General features: G+C 31.3%; 1 pseudogene; it reads left to right on the forward strand.

Moving 5' to 3' along the window:
• The first annotated feature begins 2,048 nt into the window (after positions 1 to 2,048).
• LOC140674226 (uncharacterized) lies at positions 2,049 to 20,835 on the forward strand (annotated as a pseudogene).
• Positions 20,836 to 21,068: the final 233 nt, after the last annotated feature.

Genomic DNA, 21,068 nt, shown 5'->3' on the forward strand with positions numbered 1-21,068 from the left:
TGCATGTCCGTTGCATCCGGCTCGTAAATGGCTAACTATTTTCAATTATAACTCAGAAACTAAGCTTCAAATAAAAATGTGTAAAAGAAAAATCGTCTTAGAATTTGCTCAAGAATATGTCATTTTAAGGATATCAGGTTGTTTTCAATCACCCTGTGTACATATATACATATATAGGTCGCGAGCGCTCGACCCCGATAGACGGACTCGTTTCGATACAATTTTGTGTGTGATTTGGTGTGTGATTGTCCGGTGCGAGCGAGCAGAAGATTGACGGACTGCCAGTCCGGAGAGACTAAGGGCGAGAGAAGCGATTGCGAAGGAGAAACCGAATTTCGTGGTTCGACAATCGAGTCAGAGTGACACATTGGTTCTCTCGGTGAGATTACCAACTAAGAAGGGACCATATATTGAGCATTACTTGATCCAGGCCAACAAGAGCAAGCTAAGCTTGGAAACAAGCGAGAATAGATTTGACTATATCCCTTCATTGATAGCTCACTATTCGCAGTACTAAATTTCGTGGTTCGACAATCGAGTCAGAGTGACACATTGGTCCTCTTAGTGAGATTACCAGCTGGGAAGGGATCATACATTGAGCATTACTTGATCCAGAACAAGGACAAGTTAAGCTTGGGAACAAGCAAAAATGGATTTGACAATATCCCTTTATTTATAGCTCACTATTCGCAATGCTGTTGAAAGGACTTCCGTTTCCGGTGCAAAGTAGAGTGACGCGTGGAGTTTCGGTGGCCGTATAAAAGGTGAGAGAGGTGAAGAATAGAAGGGCGAAGAGAGTGAGAGCGCAAGAGAGTGAGAGTAGCGAATGTAAAGAGTGTGTGAGTGTGTAGGGTGGAAAGAGGGGAGGAGGAATTGGGAGAAAAAAAAGAGGGAAAGGATAGTGGTAACAGGAACGGTTGAACAAGGATTATAAACAGTATAGAAAAGAATAGGGCAGGGATCTAGGTAGAAGTGAACAGGTAGGGAGCGCGAGGGAGAAAAATGGCGGAATTGGGAAGAGACAGGATTGGCGGAAAGGTGAGAAGAGGGAGCTACGAGAATATAGAGAAGTTGATGAAAAGGAAAAGAGATGAGATAGGGGAGGGAGAGGGGTTTGAGATTTTTAGTAAAAGCAGGAAAACACAGAGATCACCTACTGAATAAGAGAAGAGCAATGATATTCGACTCGAACTTGAAGAAAGAAATGTAGAACGAAGCAGTCAGAGTAGCAGCATACATGGTGAATAGAAGTTCAACTGAATCACTGGAATTCACACCTCATTAAATGTAGACGGAGAAGAGCCAGATCTGTCTACTTGTCATGTGTTCATACAATCTACGTCAAGGAATTAGGAAATTTGAAAAAACTGAAGAAGATGAGCGGAGCAAACAATTTGTCTTTGTCGGATACAGTCTTGGACTATACACTGTGGGACGTCTTAAGAAGAAACATATTCATAAGAAGAGAGATACTGTATTCAATGAGAAAAGAAAAGAAACAGTACAAAGAAAAGAGATGCCTTTGAGAGAATCAGATAGAAAAGATAAAGAAGAGACTGAAGAAGAAGAAAGAAGAGAGTGAAATTGTAGAATCAGAAGATTTGTTAAAAGAAGATGACTTTTTCCGAGATATGCAGGTCACAACTCCATGTGAACTTTTAGAAAAAAAGAAGAAAAACATTTTTTATAATTATTTTTTAATATTTCGATATATTTCAAATTTTTTTATCACTTATTTTTTGTGATATGAAGGTAGAGTTAAAAATGTATTTGAACAAGAAACATCGCAACATCACATTGTCCACTAATCTATAACTTAAAGGAACAAACCTGTGAGTCATATTGTCATAATTTTTAATCTTTATCAATACTCAACAGTAAATCGATATTGAGTTTGTTTCATTGATAATGGATACACTCGAGGAATGTATATTTGGCAAATTGAATTTTCGTCTAGTGTGGGACCTGACCCAAGCAGTAACAGGATGTTGGCGTTGGATGTGGCACAAATGTAGGCGGTGGTCTAGGCGGTACTATAGGCGTTGGAGATGCAAGGAGGTATGCCGTCGGTGGCCGTGCGGCAGGTGACAAGGAACGGTGGTGAGAAAAAAGGAGTGGAAAGTCCGGCAATTTCTGGACGAATCTCAGCGGCGGCATCGATAAGGTCTGGCCAATCGGTATTCAACGATTGGAATCAAGTGAAGTACACAGCCAAATTAATACCTGCATTCCACGGAAAGGACGAAGAGAATGTGGTAAATTGGCTAGAACGTGTGGCATATGTGGCCCGCGCATACAATATTTCCGAGGAGGTGCTGCTGCTTGCTGCGGTTGGACAATTGAAAAGACGAGCCAATGATTGGTATAACAGACAGCCGTTGCACACGATCTCTTCCTGGAATGAGTTCAAGTATCAATTGCGAGCTTACTTTGAACGAAAAGAGTCATATGCAATGAGACATTCCAGGATCAGTAACCGGATCTGGAAACTGCATAATGAAAAGTTCATCGAATACGCTGAATATAAACTTTGATTAATGCAGTTGTTTCCTTTAACGGAAACAGAGCAGATCGAACTTTTGGCGGACGGAGTGAAGGAGCCGCAATTGCGAAGACTTGTTCTAAATATCTGAGCAAGGACAGTCCCAGAATTCATCGACCAAGTACGTCGAATGACTGAGGATAAGGTGCAAGTAGGAAGGAGGGATATCAGATCCAAAGTCTCGAACAACGGACTGGCGACGACGAATAATAATAAGAGCTGCTACATCTATAGAAAACCAGGACATTGGGGAAAAGACTGCAGAACGGCAAAGGCAACCTGCTTTTAGTGTGTACAACAGGGTCACTTGAGTACAACATGTTCGAGGAAAAACAATAGCCAGAGAACTACTTTGCACGTGCGGGCTGAAGATGAAAACGAAGATGAAGGTCAGAAAAAACCGTTAACTGACAAGGGAAGTATATACCTGGATTTGTAGTAAGAATAAAAAATGTATGCTATACAAATTTGTTTGATTTATTTTCGTTCTTTATATATTTCGACTTTTATATATTATTTATAATTAATGCTAATATGCTAACGAAAACAAATAATTATTGTAAATTTACTTATTTATTTTATTAGTAGTAATATATTTCTCGTATAATATTAAACCTTTCCTTATATTATATTTTTTACAGAAAGCATTCGAATTTTCTTTTAATATATGGAACAAAATGTTAAAAATTAAATATCAATCATTAAAAAAAACTAATATTTATTTATTAATGTTATAAAATATTCCTAGAAACAAAAAAAATAAATTACACAAAAATAAAAAAAAAAAAACACGGCGAGATTCGATCCAGGGATCTCGCGGTTACAAAAGAAGAACGCTACCAACCAAGCCGAGACGCTTTGATAACACTTTATCGCAACGTCTTAAGAAATGCTGGCAAATCTTCAACATTTTTTTCAGACGAATGCTTGAAAAGCGCGTTCTCTTGCTTTAACAGAACTTGTTTCTAATTACCCAGTTAGCCAAATGTTCCGATTTTGCAATCATGTTGCTGATAACCGTTGCAGCAACTAATTTTGAAAAACTAGGGACAAGGTGCGACAGCATTATGCTTGTCGGGTTGAGCTCACGTGATTTCTAATTCTCAGAACAGCAAGCTGATAGCAATATGGTAACATCAATTGCTGTCAGCAAACAAGAGACTTGACAACAACTTGATGACAACCTATATTCATCCGTGATTAACCGCATTAATAATGCGGCGATAATTTTTCAGGGGATCAATCATGTATTTTTTGTTTTAATAAGACAGAAACAATCCTAAAATTGCTAAGACATCTTAAAAGATTATCAGAAAGACGTATTTATGACGTCTTTAAGGCAAATAATCTTTACTTATTCGGACAATTTACCCAAAATGTTACAATTTTATTTATTTGGATAGAAACTATCCAAAATGAAATTGATCGAAATGGTTGTTACAATAATCTTATTAGTCGTGCTTTTATATACTTTTGGTAACTCAATTTTAAATACAAGATAGAGACCTCATGCAGCGCTGCATAGCGGTAAGAAAATGAACTTTTTTTTGTCCGAAAAGACAGCGTTTAGTCATCTTTTTGCTTTGTCGGGAAAACAACTATAAAAAGATGATGAAAAGATATCTTTTTTAAGTTGTCTTTTCAATAAAGCAAAAAAATGTATTATAACAATCTTTCAGATGTATTACAGACATCTTTCAGATAGTGTCTTAAATTAAATGTTTTTTAGACGTCTTTAAGACATCTTAAAAATGATGTCTTAAATTACAATGTCTTTAAGACGTCAGAAAGACGTCTTTTGGTCAAGTCTTAAAGGCGTCATAAGAAAAACGTTTTTAATACGTCTTTAAGACATGCATGTTGTCTGGGAATATTATACATGTATTGTTGCTATCATAATGCTGTAGTCAGCTGTAGACGAAATGGCAAATTATCAGGTGTTACCGTATTGCTGACAATATAACGTTTCAGTATCTCAGATCGTTTGCTTTAAAAATTTCGTAAATTAATTGTTTGTAATATGCTCTCATGTTGCTGAATTCAGTAGCGCGTTTTAATTCGATGTCAGCAAACGTACAACAAACATATAACAATTCATGCATTGCATTAGTTTGTTTTTAATGATCAATCACGCTTGACTATCTGGGAATATACCCTTAGTTTTCTACAAAATCTTTCGTTCTTTTAAAATCACTAAGCCACTTATTTACATCCATTTATGTACATTCTTGAGATTAATTATTGCATTTCTCTGTTTCTTTCCTAAATTCCGATTTTTCTTTTCTTTGTAAATACCTGCGTATTTTTGCGGAACCAGTATACTAGTACAGAAATACACGTATAGGTAATACTACCAATAGATCAAAAATTTTTATACAGAAAACTAGTAAAAATTTATAGAACAGAATGTTACAAAATTTATCAAATAAATAATAAGATTTAATAAGTTTCGACAAGTTTCTGTTTTGAAAAAGATAATAAAATATATATATCTTTTACCTAATAAATGTAATCGCAGTTTCTTTGAAAATGACATTCTTTGGAAATTCAAAAGACATCCAATATAATGAAAAAGGGTAAATATTTTATAGACATCCAGTAATTATCCCGAGGACATTTATATTTTATTATAATACCTACAATTTCGAAATTATATCAAATATGTTACATAACTGAAAGTAATCATATACGCATATTAAATTTTCATAAAAAATATTTATAATAATATTTTAAAATGTCCTAAAAATATCCTGGGACGTTCTGGATGTGTCAGGACATATTCAAGATGATCCTGAGGATATCTTGTGCTGTCTGGGTGCTTTCCCCTCTGAGTAAGCCGAACTTATGGAAAAATAATATCAGATTTTTATGAAAAAATATGTACTTACTGGTACAAAAATACCCGTATAGATAATATCCGCAAATTTCTTTTATTTTTCCTTCTTGCGGATACCTGCGTATTTTTGCTGAACCAATATTACATACAGGTACAAAAATATGTGTATAGGTAATACTCTCAAAATCCTGATTTTTTTCTCCTTTTCTTTTCCTTCAAATAATACAATACGATTATATTACGATTATATTATAATACGATTTATTCAAAACTCAATATCCTCTTCCCTTTTCATTCTCCATTGTAGAATACCAAGATAATTAATAAAGAATTGCTCAAAAAATATATAAAATTATCAATAAACAAATAAATTTTGTGTATCTCATAAGAGAAGTACAACATATTATTAAATAATCAGATTGCTTTCTTAAAGTTTTCGGTGTAATCTGAACACATTTATTTTTTCTTCAAATCTTATAACATTTTTTTTGTATAATATTTAGAAAAAGATATTTAAAAGAAAGAAAGATATAAACAGTCCCTTAGGCGTGAAGCTGAGGATTAATAGGCATATAATACTATTTTAACCATCAATTAGATTTTGATTGAGGAAATAAATGTATATATATCTTGTACTTTTTCTTTTTATTTTTATGAGAAACACTACATTTAGTTTAAGAATTAAAAAGAATTGCGATAACGATTAACGAGTTTTATAAACGATTAACGAAATTTATAAATAATTTTATAATAAAATCAAGATATAGGGTTTTTAGTGGATAGGCTCGTTAAATAGGGAGAGTCCCACATACCCCCAGGGAGTTCTTGATCCCCGGTGGATGTGTAAAGCATTTTCCTTACGTAAAAAAAAAAATGGATATGATGTATTAGGAAAAAGAAATAAAGGTATAAACAGTCCCTTTGGCGTGAAGCTGAAGACTATAATAGGCATATAATACTATTTTAACCATCAATTAGATTTTGATCGAGGAAATAAAATTCCTTTGATTAGAAACAATCATATCAATAAAAGTTACTTAATAATAAGTGCAGTTAAAATGTCAGCGTTGGTGTGCTATCTTTCTTTCATTATTGGAGATCTTACACCTGATTATGATAAAGTTTGAGAATTTTATCTTATATTATGTGAAATTATTAAAATAACCACCGAAAATATTATATCTCATAATCAAATAAATTATCTAAAATATTTTTTCACATTTATGAGATGTTTATGCAATTATTTAAGGAACCATTAAAACCCAAATTTCATTTTATGATTCATTATGTAATTTTATCACTTGTGATAAAATTACGACTCTAATTTTGTTACAGATTATTAATGAAAAAAGATCTTGACGACTCATTAAAAATAGGAAAAAACTTAGGGATAGCTTCGAATGAATTGACTAACATTTTACAAATAGATAGTAATTGCTTAACTAAAATTTCGTGGATAAAATTTAATGGTACTTTTAAACCTACTTTTGTGTAATTATTACAAATTTGGATGAAACAAATTTATTATTCAGAATAATGATTTATATTATGCTGGATGAAACGGAGATATTTTTGTTTGCTATATACAGAAAATGTATTACTTTAGGTTTAGATATACATTTCAAAGGATATGAGATTTCTTTACCTTGCAAAAATAATCTAACAGAATTAAATGTAATCAAAGTTTCAAAGTCATCAAACGTAATAATCAATTATCATATTTCAGGCGATGATAGATATTTTATTTCAGTATTTAATATTTAAAAGCTATTTTGTCTAACTTACCACTATTATGTATTATGTATACTCTTTGAAAAATAATAAATATTTTTTTCTAGTATATGGCTATAATTTATTATATAGGTTTATATAGGTACTATTTCAATATATGAAAAACCTATAACTAAAATATTTAATTATAATTAATATAAAATATTATAAAAAAGTTAATGTGAAAATATATGTGTTTTGTGTCGGATTTATTTCTAACTACAAATGGAAAACTATTTTTTACATTATTAATAATTTTTTAGAAGTACTATTTCATAGGATAACGGATAAAAGATATTTTATTTAAATATAATTCACATAATAATTACATTATAACTATCATTTAAAACTATTTTATTAAATTATTTGGTATTTTATAATAAAATGTTCAACAAAATGCTACAGAAAAAAATTTTATAAGAACTTATGTTGTTTTTTTACACTTATTGTTAGATTTACTTATAAATCTCTGTGCAAAATATACATAAATTTTTATAAAATATTTTCTTATAGCATTCTGTGGAATATTTTATTATACAGGATACTAAATAATTTAGTAAAATTTAGTAAAATAATTTTGATGAAATAATGTAACTCTGTTACTAAATCTAATATAAATTATTTAATTATATTCAAACAATATTATAATATGTAATAAACAAGTCAATAACTATTACTATAAAATTTGTTAATATTTAACCGTTTTTTATAGTTATCACATGATTTTATAATATTTATCAAATAATTTAATATTTATTACCAAGCAATTTATAGGTAAATATAAATTATTTATTACCAAACAATTTGTCTATATTTACTAATTGTTTGGTTATACTTGTCATATTATTTTGTAATATTTATTAAAAAATTCAATAATAATTAACAAACAATTTGTTTATATTTATTAAATTATTTTGTTATAATTATCACAATAGTTTGATAATATTTATTATACAATTCGATAATTGTTACTAACCAATCTATTTATACTTCTCAAATCGTTGGTTGTATTTATCATTACTTGGGAATAATGATTGAACTCTGTCAACATTAATCAAGTCGTGTCAAATTTTGCTAAAATTTTTTATTAATATATTAACCTATTTATTACGTCATAATTACCTATTAGTTAAAACTATTTCACCGCAGTAATATTTACCAAGACTAGATTATTATAACCAATCTTTTTTTTCAGTGTATTTATATAATTTACAAATTACCTGAGGTATGCAATTTAGGCGCTTTACCTTGTATACGTACATACATATGTATGTATCGTTGTATCTATATCATCATTACAATTTCGTCGCCTGATATTGCGCTCGAAACCGTGTTCTATGAAGCATTCATCAACTACCAGTAGTATTTAGTATACTACCGTATACTAAATACTACTATTGTAAATAAGAATCTGACAGAAAAATCAAGCTTTTTAAGACCTAAAAGATTTATAAGTTTAAAAAGAAATTATATTTAATGCATTACTTTTATCTTGACGTTCTAAAATAAATACAATTCTATTTTTTTTAATGTTGCATTTTATTGATTAATACGTGCAAGCAATTTTTCGCGAGTAACTCCGCGACTATCATCGAAACAACCATTACAAAATTTCAGTACTTTCTGTTTTGAAAATTATATAAAAAGCAATAAGAAACAATTAATGAAAAACAATTACAACAGTTAATGAAAAGATATAAGAAAACGGAATACGTCGACTCAGTGTCGTTAAAACATAATTGCTAAAAATTAAAAAAATATAACAAAAATTATCGTTGTAAATATGTGCATAAAAATGAACTAATATATAATAATTACAACATTACATTACAGTACCTGCAAATACCGAATAAAATATTTACTATAAATTGTAAAGGTTTTAGTAATAACTGTTAAATTTAAAAAAATGATGTATGTATTCTCATGTTGAACATAATTAAAGACAATAATAAAGATATTTTTTTTATTGATTAAAAAAAATTAAATATGTAAAAAATATGTATAAAACAATTAATTAAATCCAATTTAATATTATAGAATAATGATCATAAGTAATAATGATTTTTTTCTGGCCAATTACAGATAAATCATGTTAGAAAATGTGTAAAATTTCTCATATAAATGAATCAAATACATTCGCAACATTTTTGCTAAACCATGAAATGTAATTTTATATATTTTAACATATTTCTTGTAATAATTTTAAATATACATAAGTATACAATAAAATTTTAACATGTACTCTCAGAGAAAAATGAATGATACTCTATTTTCAGAATTGCTTTGAAAACGGTCGAACAAAATGAATATCTTGATTCGGCTTTCTGTACTCACACTTTCTTCGATTCGTTTAAAAACTTTGTAACGATCCAAATTATCGTACCATTTAACAATCACTACCGTATCACCACACTTTTATCATTTCGTACGTTTCACCAGTTTTTTTGTCCAACTTATAATAAAATTTAATATTGTTGCACAGAATATTTTTTCGACAAATGCTAATAAAATATTGTCAAATTTAATCTCAAAATTAACGACGCAAAGAAGCTACCGCCTTAAAATTTTAGGTGGTCAGCTGAAGAAAATATCATGTTTAATAATGCAACCAGTAATTAAAATAATAAAGGAAAAAATTTTTAAAAATTAGTCGCAGCAGATTCTGGGCAAACTATATACGCATATTTCAACTTATTATATGTTTATTTATTTTTTTTTACTTTATTTGCAAAAATGGAATACTTATAAAAAAAGTATAAAAATACTAATCTTACAATTAGCAAGATACATATATGTAATATAGAGAAATGAAATCTCATCTGATAAATTAAACAAAGAAAAAAAAGGAAAGGCAGATTATAACCAAAAAATGTGTTATTCTTATCAGAAAAGATTTTCTTTTCAAAGAGAAAATCGAATGATACAAAAATACAATAATAAAATTTTATTTTAACCAAATTCTTGTATAAAATAAAAAAAATATATATTTGGATATTAATATTTATTTTAATTGAACAATAAAAAATTATTGTATTTATTTAATAATAGCTTTGTTTCAAGTTAATAAAATATTTACTTCGAAAAATAATTATTCTAATATTAAAAACAACTTTTTTTTAAAAATAAATGATTATTCTAGATAAATAAAATTAATATTTCGTGAAAATAGAGGAATAAGAGTTCTTATCAAAAAAGATATCTTCATTTAAAAGCGTAAATTTTTTTCTGTCAACTCTTATTTATATAGCAAACAAATAATGAAATTCAATTTAATATTCTCTCAGTTAGAGTGTCACAATTAATAGGATTCAAAAAATATTTAGAATAAATTTGTGTTTATAATGAATATGTGGTAGACTTGCAAATATATATAAACTTATAAAATTCTTGAAACAAATAAATACTTCTAGAAAATAATTTTTTAAAATTTAGTAACGAATTACTTTTTAAAAGTAACAGTAACGGTAACGCGTATAACTTTTAAAAGAACTAAAGTTCCCAATTCTGAATATAATATGCATTTTTCTATATATGATATATGTACAACTTACATATCTCTTTCATACTTGCAAAATATATTTTTAGATAAAGAATTTCTCCAAACATTTTATGTACTAATAAATATACATAATTAAAATATTAAAGACTTCAAAAAACTTAATGCAAAAAGCTAGTTGTTATAATAATTTTCACAAATTTTTTAATTATTTAATACAAGATTTGAATAATAATAATAACTTTTCTTTATTACCGAGCAATTAGAATATTGCGGTACAAATATGATAATGAATAAATAGGTATACATATGTATATTTTAATAAGTATTTCCTAATTTAATTCAAAAGATTTTATATTGTTATAACAATTAATATTAACAAATGCGAAGGTCAATAAACAAAAAGAGTACAAATATGGTACACAACATATGTAGAACGAAAAGTCACAATAAAAAGTCAAAATACGTCAAAATGACAAAAATGTTAAAAAAATTTTTGTAATCATATTCTAGTCTTTTTAACGTTATTTGACTTTGCACTTTGACATTTCTGTTCTGTTAAAATAACAAATATTTAAAAAATAGATTCTTACCTGCTCGCGAGAAAAGTCTCTGTCTCTGAAATTACCTGGCAGAATTTGTATTTTTCAGCCTAGTACCAGAAATACTATAGCAGGATAGTAATAATTTGCTCCTCAATGTGCTCGCACCATAAAGTTGAGAGGAATCACCTTTAAACAAAGAAAATATTATATTATAGTAATACTATAGTAAAATTTAAATACTATTTCCACAAAATGTTTATGATATAATATCAAGAAATATTTCTATAATGTTTTATATGTAAGTATCTGAATGCGAACATTAACCGTTTATGTTACCTCTCTAAAATTTTTCTGTATACATCTCTAAAACAATTCACGTTACAAAGAAACATTATTGAAACGTATTAAATACGTTACTTTGTATAGTGGGTTATTCCTTTAATTTTTAATTTTCTTTTTGGAGTAATAAATAAATAATATATATTTCTAACAGTTTATAATAATATGCATTTATAACAATTTAGTTATAGAAATCTCGTAAAGGAATGCAAGAAAAAAAAAGAAACTGAGAACAAAGAAGGAAAGCCAATTGAAAAAAAATTTACAAATTTTCAGTTGCGGCGGAAAAACATTTTTAAGAGATGACATCATCCCTCATTTATACATATAAAACGGCTTTTTCTTTTCTCGCTATATCTCGCTAATTTCTCGATTACCTTATCCAAATACGTTTATGCGCAGAATAATGAGACGAATCAATTGATGTAAAAAGAAACACATAGTTATCTTTAAGAAAAAATCTGAATTTGCAAGTAGCAGTTACACATTTTTACTTTAATATAATTATGTGTTTTAACTATGCTAATTGATTTGTCTCGTTATTCTGTGCATAAAAGTATTAGGGTAAGATAATCGAAAAATAAATATTTTACGAGATATCTTGTATTTTATGTCAAAATATTGCAACTTTGAAGCCTTATAACTCGAAAAGTGTTTAATGAAAAAACATTTTATCATAGTGTTTTGGAAAGCTCTCGAAGTCAGCTACAAGAATATGTAACAAAAAATAGAGGGTGCCATTTAAAAAAACTGAGGTGATTTTCACGTGACCTTTAAATGACTCTTCAAGGTCAGACCAATGGTACCATCTTATGGCCCCCTCGAAACCATACAACTTTTGCCTGAAACATTTTTCTCTCCCAGGCTTGGTTTTCGAAATATTCGACTGGAGGAATTAAAGTGGGACACCCTGTATATATATATGTATATGTATATATATATATATATGAATATGTATATGTATATGTATATGTATATGTATATGTGTGTGTATATATATATATATATATATATATATATATATGAATATGTATATGTATATGTATATATACATATACATATAGTTAAAAAAGTGTCTAATACTATTTTTTGATCCGATGAATAATTTCGCCGCAATTAATTATTGTAATCAGTCAATCAGTGCGGAGCTACAAGAGGAAGTCGGGGGCGAAGCGCGCGAAGTGATCTTATTATGCATTTTAAAGTACATTAAAAACCATAAAACTTTTATTTGAAACTTTTTTTTAATATTTTACCGTTTTGACGGTATTTATTCAAAAATATAAAAACCGATTTTTCTCAAGAAGGTATTTCATCCCCTTAACGGCCGTATGGGCAATTTAATAATTAACAAGGATGAAATTATATATAACAATAATACTAAAAATAAATAAAAAAATAAAAATAAATAAATAAAACTTTTATAGAACAATTTCAAAAAGAAAGAATCTAAAAAACTGGCAGTTTTATTTTGTCGCTATATTGCGCCATTTATGATTTTTTATATGAGCATATAAAAAAATGTGTCTCCTATTTTGACCTAGACTACAATATATTCAAAGCGCATTAAAATCAGAGAGGGACACTTCCATACTTTTCCTTGTAAGATATGTATATATCTGAAAAATGGAGAATGTGTTCTAAATGCTTTTTAGTTAGTGGAACTCCTAGATACGATATAAATTAAAACAAGTTCCTTGTATATAATATGTGGTGGAGAATATTTTCTATTGATTCAATTTGTATAAACATGATAAGTTATACTCGGCGATGTGAGCCCATGCGCGGATGTTGATGCGTAAAGAAACTGCGTAAAGAAATTAATTCTTTTCACGAAAGAATTTTTAATTAATACCCAGAGCACATATTTTCTAGATTCTCATTTTTGAGACCCCTAAAAAACCCGCTCTATAACCCCCCAAAGAGATGTAGACGAGAAAAAATATCGGGGCGAAGTCGCTGAATCGGGAAGTATAACTTATCATGTTTGTAAATATTGGAGCCGAATATAATTTCAAATCATTTGAAATCACGCGGGGCTGAAAAATCGCGTTCTTCGATTTATCTATCAGGAGGTTTATATAAACAAATAGACGAGTGAAGTATCGGTGTGGGGCTGAATAGCTCAGTGGTAAGAGCAGTCGCCCGGCAAGCGAAAGACTCGGGTTCATTTCCCGATTCAGCGACTTCGCCCCGATATTTTTTCTCGTCTACATCTCTTTGGGGGGTTATAGAGCGGGTTTTTTAGGGGTCTCAAAAATGAGAATCTAGAAAATATGTGCTCTGGGTATTAATTAAAAATTCTTTCGTGAAAAGAATTAATTTCTTTATGCAGTTTCTTTACGCATCAACATCCGCGCATGGGCTCACATCGCCGAGTATAACTTATCATGTTTGTAAATATTGGAGCCGAATATAATTTCAAATCATTTGAAATCAATTTGTATAAGTTTTTATAGACATTCGAGGGCGAATTAAAAATGAACTTCCGTCAATACTTTCCCTAACAAAAGAAGAGATGAATATGAAGAAAGCATAAGTGACAAAAATAAAAAAATATTACATGAAAAAGTTACAATTAACTATAAATTAATAAAAACAGTTAACAGACGATGCAATTAAAAACATGTTAAATGCAAAAAATAAGGTGTTAAAATTTTTTTACTAATTATTTTATCAACAAATTTTTTAAATTTAAAATAGTGTAAATTTGTGTCATATAATGAGAATCGACAAAGAAATTAAGAGGACAACATTTACACAAACCATCATCTGTGTTTAGTAACATATCTGTATTAAAACTGTGTTTAATACATAACAATACTTAGCAAACAGTGTTTCATATTCTTTTCCAATAGATAAAACAAATAAAAGTTCGAAATTGATGGTTTCTTATTTATACTTACATTAACAGTATTATTTAATAATTAACAAAGATGAAATTATATATAACAATAATACTAAAAATAAATAAAAAAATAAAAATAAATAAATAAAACTTTTATAGAACAATTCCAAAAAGGAAGAATCTAAAAAACTGGCAGTTTTATTTTGTCGCTATATTGCGCCATTTATGATTCGCGATTTCGTTTGTCTGACTCTAGATTCATGTTCAGTGCTCTCAAAAACTTCTATGATTAATTCTAAAAATGAAAAATCTAAGGAACTAACGAATTTAGGTAATCAACCGCCATATTAGATTCGCCATTTGAATCTTATTATTCTGGTGACGGATTCGTAATCGATGATCTCGAGAACTTGTATATACATATATGTATGCAGAGATGCGAATTTCATGATAAATTGAGCAAGTGTTGATAGTTTTTTTTTCTAATTTCGTGAACATATCATTGAATAAAGAATATAAAGGCCCCCGCACAATCACAAATATAAAGAACAAGGAACAGATATTAGCGATTAGGAATAAGGAATAAGGAATAAAGAACAGTTCAATAAGAAATATAAGCGATAGATGTCATAGATTGTACATATGTAACCTGGAAAAGTCAATTCAGTTGAGGGAAAGCGATTTAATTTTGATTTTGAAATATGGATAGCGTGAGTAGTTTATTATGAGCAAGTCTGAGTCTACAAATGATAGGTTTCATGTTATTAATAAAGAGAAAAAACAATAAAAGATGGAAATCACGACGTTGGTGGGTTCGTCCTGTAAATCTTTATCGAGATGTGTTTGGGCATTTTAGAACATTAATTCAAGAATTAAAAAATGATGAAGAGTTGTTTTTTCGGTACACAAGAATGTCATTAGAAGTTTTTAATAAATTATTGACGAAAGTTTCACCATTTTTGTTGAAAAATAGCAACAGAAAACCGTTGCCTCCAGAACAGCGTTTACTGATAACATTAAGGTATAAATATAAATATACAATATATACAGGGTGTCCCATAATTCGCGAACCACCCGTTACGTGCAGGTAGAGTAGGTTAAACTGAGTAGAAAAGTTATGTGCCATTTTGAAATTTTCGCAATAGTTAATAAGATATTAATTATAAGAGATCAGCCAATCGACGCCCGGCAAGAGCGCGCCGGCGAAGCGGGCACGAAGAAGCCTCCCACTGTTACTCGATACTAGGCGCGCCGGCGAAGCGGGAGGCGGAACGCTCTGCATTGACAATCTGAAGAGTCACACACATAGTGCGCGCTTCGTTTAATGGCGTCTGACTTTTTCAGTTGTCAGTATGTACGAGCGGCGTGCAAAAATGTTAGAAATAAATAAATAATAAATAATGAAATAATGAATATTAGAGCAATAGAAATTATTTTAAAATAATAAAATCGAAAAGACTTTGTTATACAAATACAAATTCGAAATATGAAAGGCTATTAATAAAAAGTTTGAAAGCCCTTTATACCCGAATTTGTATTTGTATATCAGAGTCTTTCCAATTATTATTATAAAATAATTCTTAATTATAATATTTAACATTTATTCCTAGTTTTCTCTATTGTGCTCAGAGACTAACGCTGAAGTTTTGCATCGAAAAATTATTTTCTCTTTCTCTCTCTCTCTCTCTCTCTCTCTTCCCCTCTCTCTCTCTCGTACGCGCGCACGCAGCAAATTAATAAAAATATAAATAAATTAAATAAATAAATAAAAAATGTGCTATCGTTTCCTCACCACCTTGCGGTAGATAGCAAGGCGCATTTTTTTTATAGTGGTATCCCCAATAGGTCTAATCCACTCATTATTTAAAGCTAAAATTGTTCGAAGTGCCTTCCTCGTTCTCGTACACAGAGTTCGGCCCTTCGAATAATATTGCGCGTCGCGCGATACGCCATATCCGGCGTGATGGTATTTAAAGCTGCGAGAATTGCTTCTCGCATTTCCGCTTCTGTACCATTACGCCGGTGTTCGACCAAATCTTTAATATATCTTCATACAAAATAATCTAATACATTTAGATCTGGCGATCGCGGCGGCCAGATGATTGGGCCACCTCGACCCATCCACCTGTCCGGATAATGCGCGTTTAAAAATTCGCGTGCCTGTCGCGAAAAATGTGCAGGTGCCCCGTCGTGCTGGAAAATTAGTTGCGCTCTTGCGCGGAGGGGAATATTTTCCAAAAGTACAGGCAATTGATTTTGGAGGAAATTTGTATATGCTTCTCCATTTAAACGAGGTGGTAGAAAGTAGGGACCAATCTGAAAATTGCCGAAATAAATAATTTAGTGAAGCTGCAAGAAAAAATTTTTTTAGATTACTCTGTAAATTTATTACTTACGATTTCGTTCGCCGTTATTCCTGCCCATACATTAATTGCCCAACGATAGTGAAAAGCGTGTTCTCGAATGGCGTGCGGATTTTCTTCCGCCCATAATAAAAAATTACGTCTATTAAAAATACCGTTGGGCGTGAAGGTGGCCTCATCGGTCCATAGAATGCGGTCGGGAAAAGAATCATCCCGCTGACATTGTGCAAGAAACCCTGTGCATGTTTCGCCGACTATTAATATTTATTAAAAATAACAGGAAAATACATTAAATAAATAAATAAAAATACCTTCACAAAAATAGATGCGTGGTTCTCGGTCTCTCGGCAAAAGTTGCTGTACTCGTTGAAAATGAAATGGATGTAATCCATTTTGGCGCAAGATACGATGCACTATGTTTCGCGAGAGACCAAGCATCCTAGCCAAACAGCGCACACTAATCTGAGGATTATCCTCCACTGCTCCGAGAACCCTCTCCTCATCATTTACACCATACTGCATTGGTGCACCAGCAGTTTGGCGATTTGCTACCAAAACTCCCGTTTCTCGTGCGCGTTGTATACACCTTAAAATCACTAAGTGATTGGGATGTCGTTCACGCTCGGGAAATTGCTCCGCGTACAAACGCGCCGCGGCACGTGTATTTTTCCCGGCCATTTCGTACGTGATAATCATATCCGTATATTCCACGGCAGTATAACTCATTTTCGTACGACAATATTTCTTGCGAAACGTACACGTAGGAGACTGAGCAACGGGGTTAATGTGGAGTAACAAATAAATCGAAAAATTGAACGTTGAATTTTGTTTTCTATTTGCTTCAAACGTTGGTGCCGCGCGACGGCTTGTCTTTCACATCTAAGGAATACCGCCGCGCGATACATAAAGATAAGATACTCCACATTAGTAGTTGCTCAGTCTCCTACGTGTACGTTTCGCAAGAAATATTGTCGTACGAAAATGAGTTATACTGCCGTGGAATATACGGATATGATTATCACGTACGAAATGGCCGGGAAAAATGCACGTGCCGCGGCGCGTTTGTACGCGGAGCAATTTCCCGAGCGTGAACGACATCCCAATCACTTAGTGATTTTAAGGTGTATACAACGCGCACGAGAAACGGGAGTTTTGGTAGCAAATCGCCAAACTGCTGGTGCACCAATGCAGTATGGTGTAAATGATGAGGAGAGGGTTCTCGGAGCAGTGGAGGATAATCCTCAGATTAGTGTGCGCTGTTTGGCTAGGATGCTTGGTCTCTCGCGAAACATAGTGCATCGTATCTTGCGCCAAAATGGATTACGTCCATTTCATTTTCAACGAGTACAGCAACTTTTGCCGAGAGACCGAGAACCACGCATCTATTTTTGTGAAGGTATTTTTATTTATTTATTTAATGTATTTTCCTGTTATTTTTAATAAATATTAATAGTCGGCGAAACATGCACAGGGTTTCTTGCACAATGTCGGCGGGATGATTCTTTTCCCGACCGCATTCTATGGACCGATGAGGCCACCTTCACGCCCAACGGTATTTTTAATAGACGTAATTTTTTATTATGGGCGGAAGAAAATCCGCACGCCATTCGAGAACACGCTTTTCACTATCGTTGGGCAATTAATGTATGGGCAGGAATAACGGCGAACGAAATCGTAAGTAATAAATTTACAGAGTAATCTAAAAAAATTTTTTCTTGCAGCTTCACTAAATTATTTATTTCGGCAATTTTCAGATTGGTCCCTACTTTCTACCACCTCGTTTAAATGGAGAAGCATATACAAATTTCCTCCAAAATCAATTGCCTGTACTTTTGGAAAATATTCCCCTCCGCGCAAGAGCGCAACTAATTTTCCAGCACGACGGGGCACCTGCACATTTTTCGCGACAGGCACGCGAATTTTTAAACGCGCATTATCCGGACAGGTGGATGGGTCGAGGTGGCCCAATCATCTGGCCGCCGCGATCGCCAGATCTAAATGTATTAGATTATTTTGTATGAAGATATATTAAAGATTTGGTCGAACACCGGCGTAATGGTACAGAAGCGGAAATGCGAGAAGCAATTCTCGCAGCTTTAAATACCATCACGCCGGATATGGCGTATCGCGCGACGCGCAATATTATTCGAAGGGCCGAACTCTGTGTACGAGAACGAGGAAGGCACTTCGAACAATTTTAGCTTTAAATAATGAGTGGATTAGACCTATTGGGGATACCACTATAAAAAAAATGCGCCTTGCTATTTACCGCAAGGTGGTGAGGAAACGATAGCACATTTTTTATTTATTTATTTAATTTATTTATATTTTTATTAATTTGCTGCGTGCGCGCGTACGAGAGAGAGAGAGGGGAAGAGAGAGAGAGAGAGAGAGAGAGAGAGAAAGAGAAAATAATTTTTCGATGCAAAACTTCAGCGTTAGTCTCTGAGCACAATAGAGAAAACTAGGAATAAATGTTAAATATTATAATTAAGAATTATTTTATAATAATAATTGGAAAGACTCTGATATACAAATACAAATTCGGGTATAAAGGGCTTTCAAACTTTTATTAATAGCCTTTCATATTTCGAATTTGTATTTGTATAACAAAGTCTTTTCGATTTTATTATTTTAAAATAATTTCTATTGCTCTAATATTCATTATTTCATTATTTATTATTTATTTATTTCTAACATTTTTGCACGCCGCTTGTACATACTGATAACTGAAAAAGTCAGACGCCATTAAACGAAGCGCGCACTATGTGTGTGACTCTTCAGATTGTCAATGCAGAGCGTTCCGCCTCCCGCTTCGCCGGCGCGCCTAGTATCGAGTAACAGTGGGAGGCTTCTTCGTGCCCGCTTCGCCGGCGCGCTCTTGCCGGGCGTCGATTGGCTGATCTCTTATAATTAATATCTTATTAACTATTGCGAAAATTTCAAAATAGCACATAACTTTTCTACTCAGTTTAACCTACTCTACCTGCACGTAACGGGTAATTCGCGAATTATGGGACACCCTGTATATATATAATATAAATATAATAAATATATAATATATATATTTATCATATTATTATTATATATATTATTATACATATTATATTATATATAATATATATAATTCAATTTATTATAGGTATCTATCTACTGGAGATGAAATCTTTTCCATTGCTTTGCAACATCGTGTAGGCGAATCAACTGTTCGTAAAATAATTGAAGAGACTTGCACGGTGATAACAGATGTATTATTACCTATATTATCTAAAATCGCCAACCGAAGAAGATTGGAAAAAAATTTTTCAAGGTTTTTATGAACTTTGGAATCTGCCTAATTGTGTTGGAGCGATCGATGGCAAGCACGTGTTGATTCGAGCATCACTTAACTCGAGTTCACTTTGCTTTAATTATAAAAAAACATTCAGTCTTGTTTTATTGGCAACATGCGAGTATGAGTACAAATTTACATTAGTAGATATTGGTTTATATGGTAGTGAAAGTGACGGTGGCATTTTCATGAGATCGGAAATAAGAAAAGGAATGTTCAACAATACTTTAAATTTACCAGAAAGGTTTTCTACTCTTCCTGGTTCAAATATTCAAATGCCTTATTTTTTTGTGGGGGATGATGCATTTCCACTGAGCTGTCGGATGATGAAACCTTATCCTGGTTGAGGACTCACTTTGAACAGAAGGCTTTTCAATTATAGACTTTCTCGTGCTAGACGGGTTATAGAAAACTCTTTTGGGATTTTAGTTTCTCGTTGGAGAATTTTTACTAAACCAATTGTTATAAATCTTGACAGAGTTCAAAATATTATTACAGAGTGTGTATGTCTCCATAATTATATTATAATTACAAAGTCACACAAAGATATTTATAGACGGAAATATGTAGCATCTTTGTATGCTGATGCAGAAGAAAAAGGTCATCATTATTTGACACCTTTAACACCTACTACTGCTCATCGGGCAACTAATGCAGCAACTCAGCAACGTGATAAGTTGTGTGAATGGATGGTTAGTCCCGAAGGTGAAGTGGCAGTATGAATATGTCTACAGAGGACATGGGGATTATCAATTATTAAATTAATTTCCATGCCTTTATTTTCTCATTAACAATACTTAAAAAACGTGTATTTAAAGATAAATTAAACATTTAAGAATTTAAGAATTGAACATTGAACATTTAATATTTTAATATGAATAATATTTTTTTAATAATTTAATTATTCAATTTTATTTTATTTTATTATTTTTTTCATTTATATGTTCCATATGTTAGAACATTCATCAACTTTTCTCGAAGTTCTGATTTTTTTTGGC

This window comes from Anoplolepis gracilipes, chromosome 15 (assembly GCF_047496725.1).
Source record: "Anoplolepis gracilipes chromosome 15, ASM4749672v1, whole genome shotgun sequence".
Lineage (NCBI taxonomy): Eukaryota > Metazoa > Arthropoda > Insecta > Hymenoptera > Formicidae > Anoplolepis > Anoplolepis gracilipes.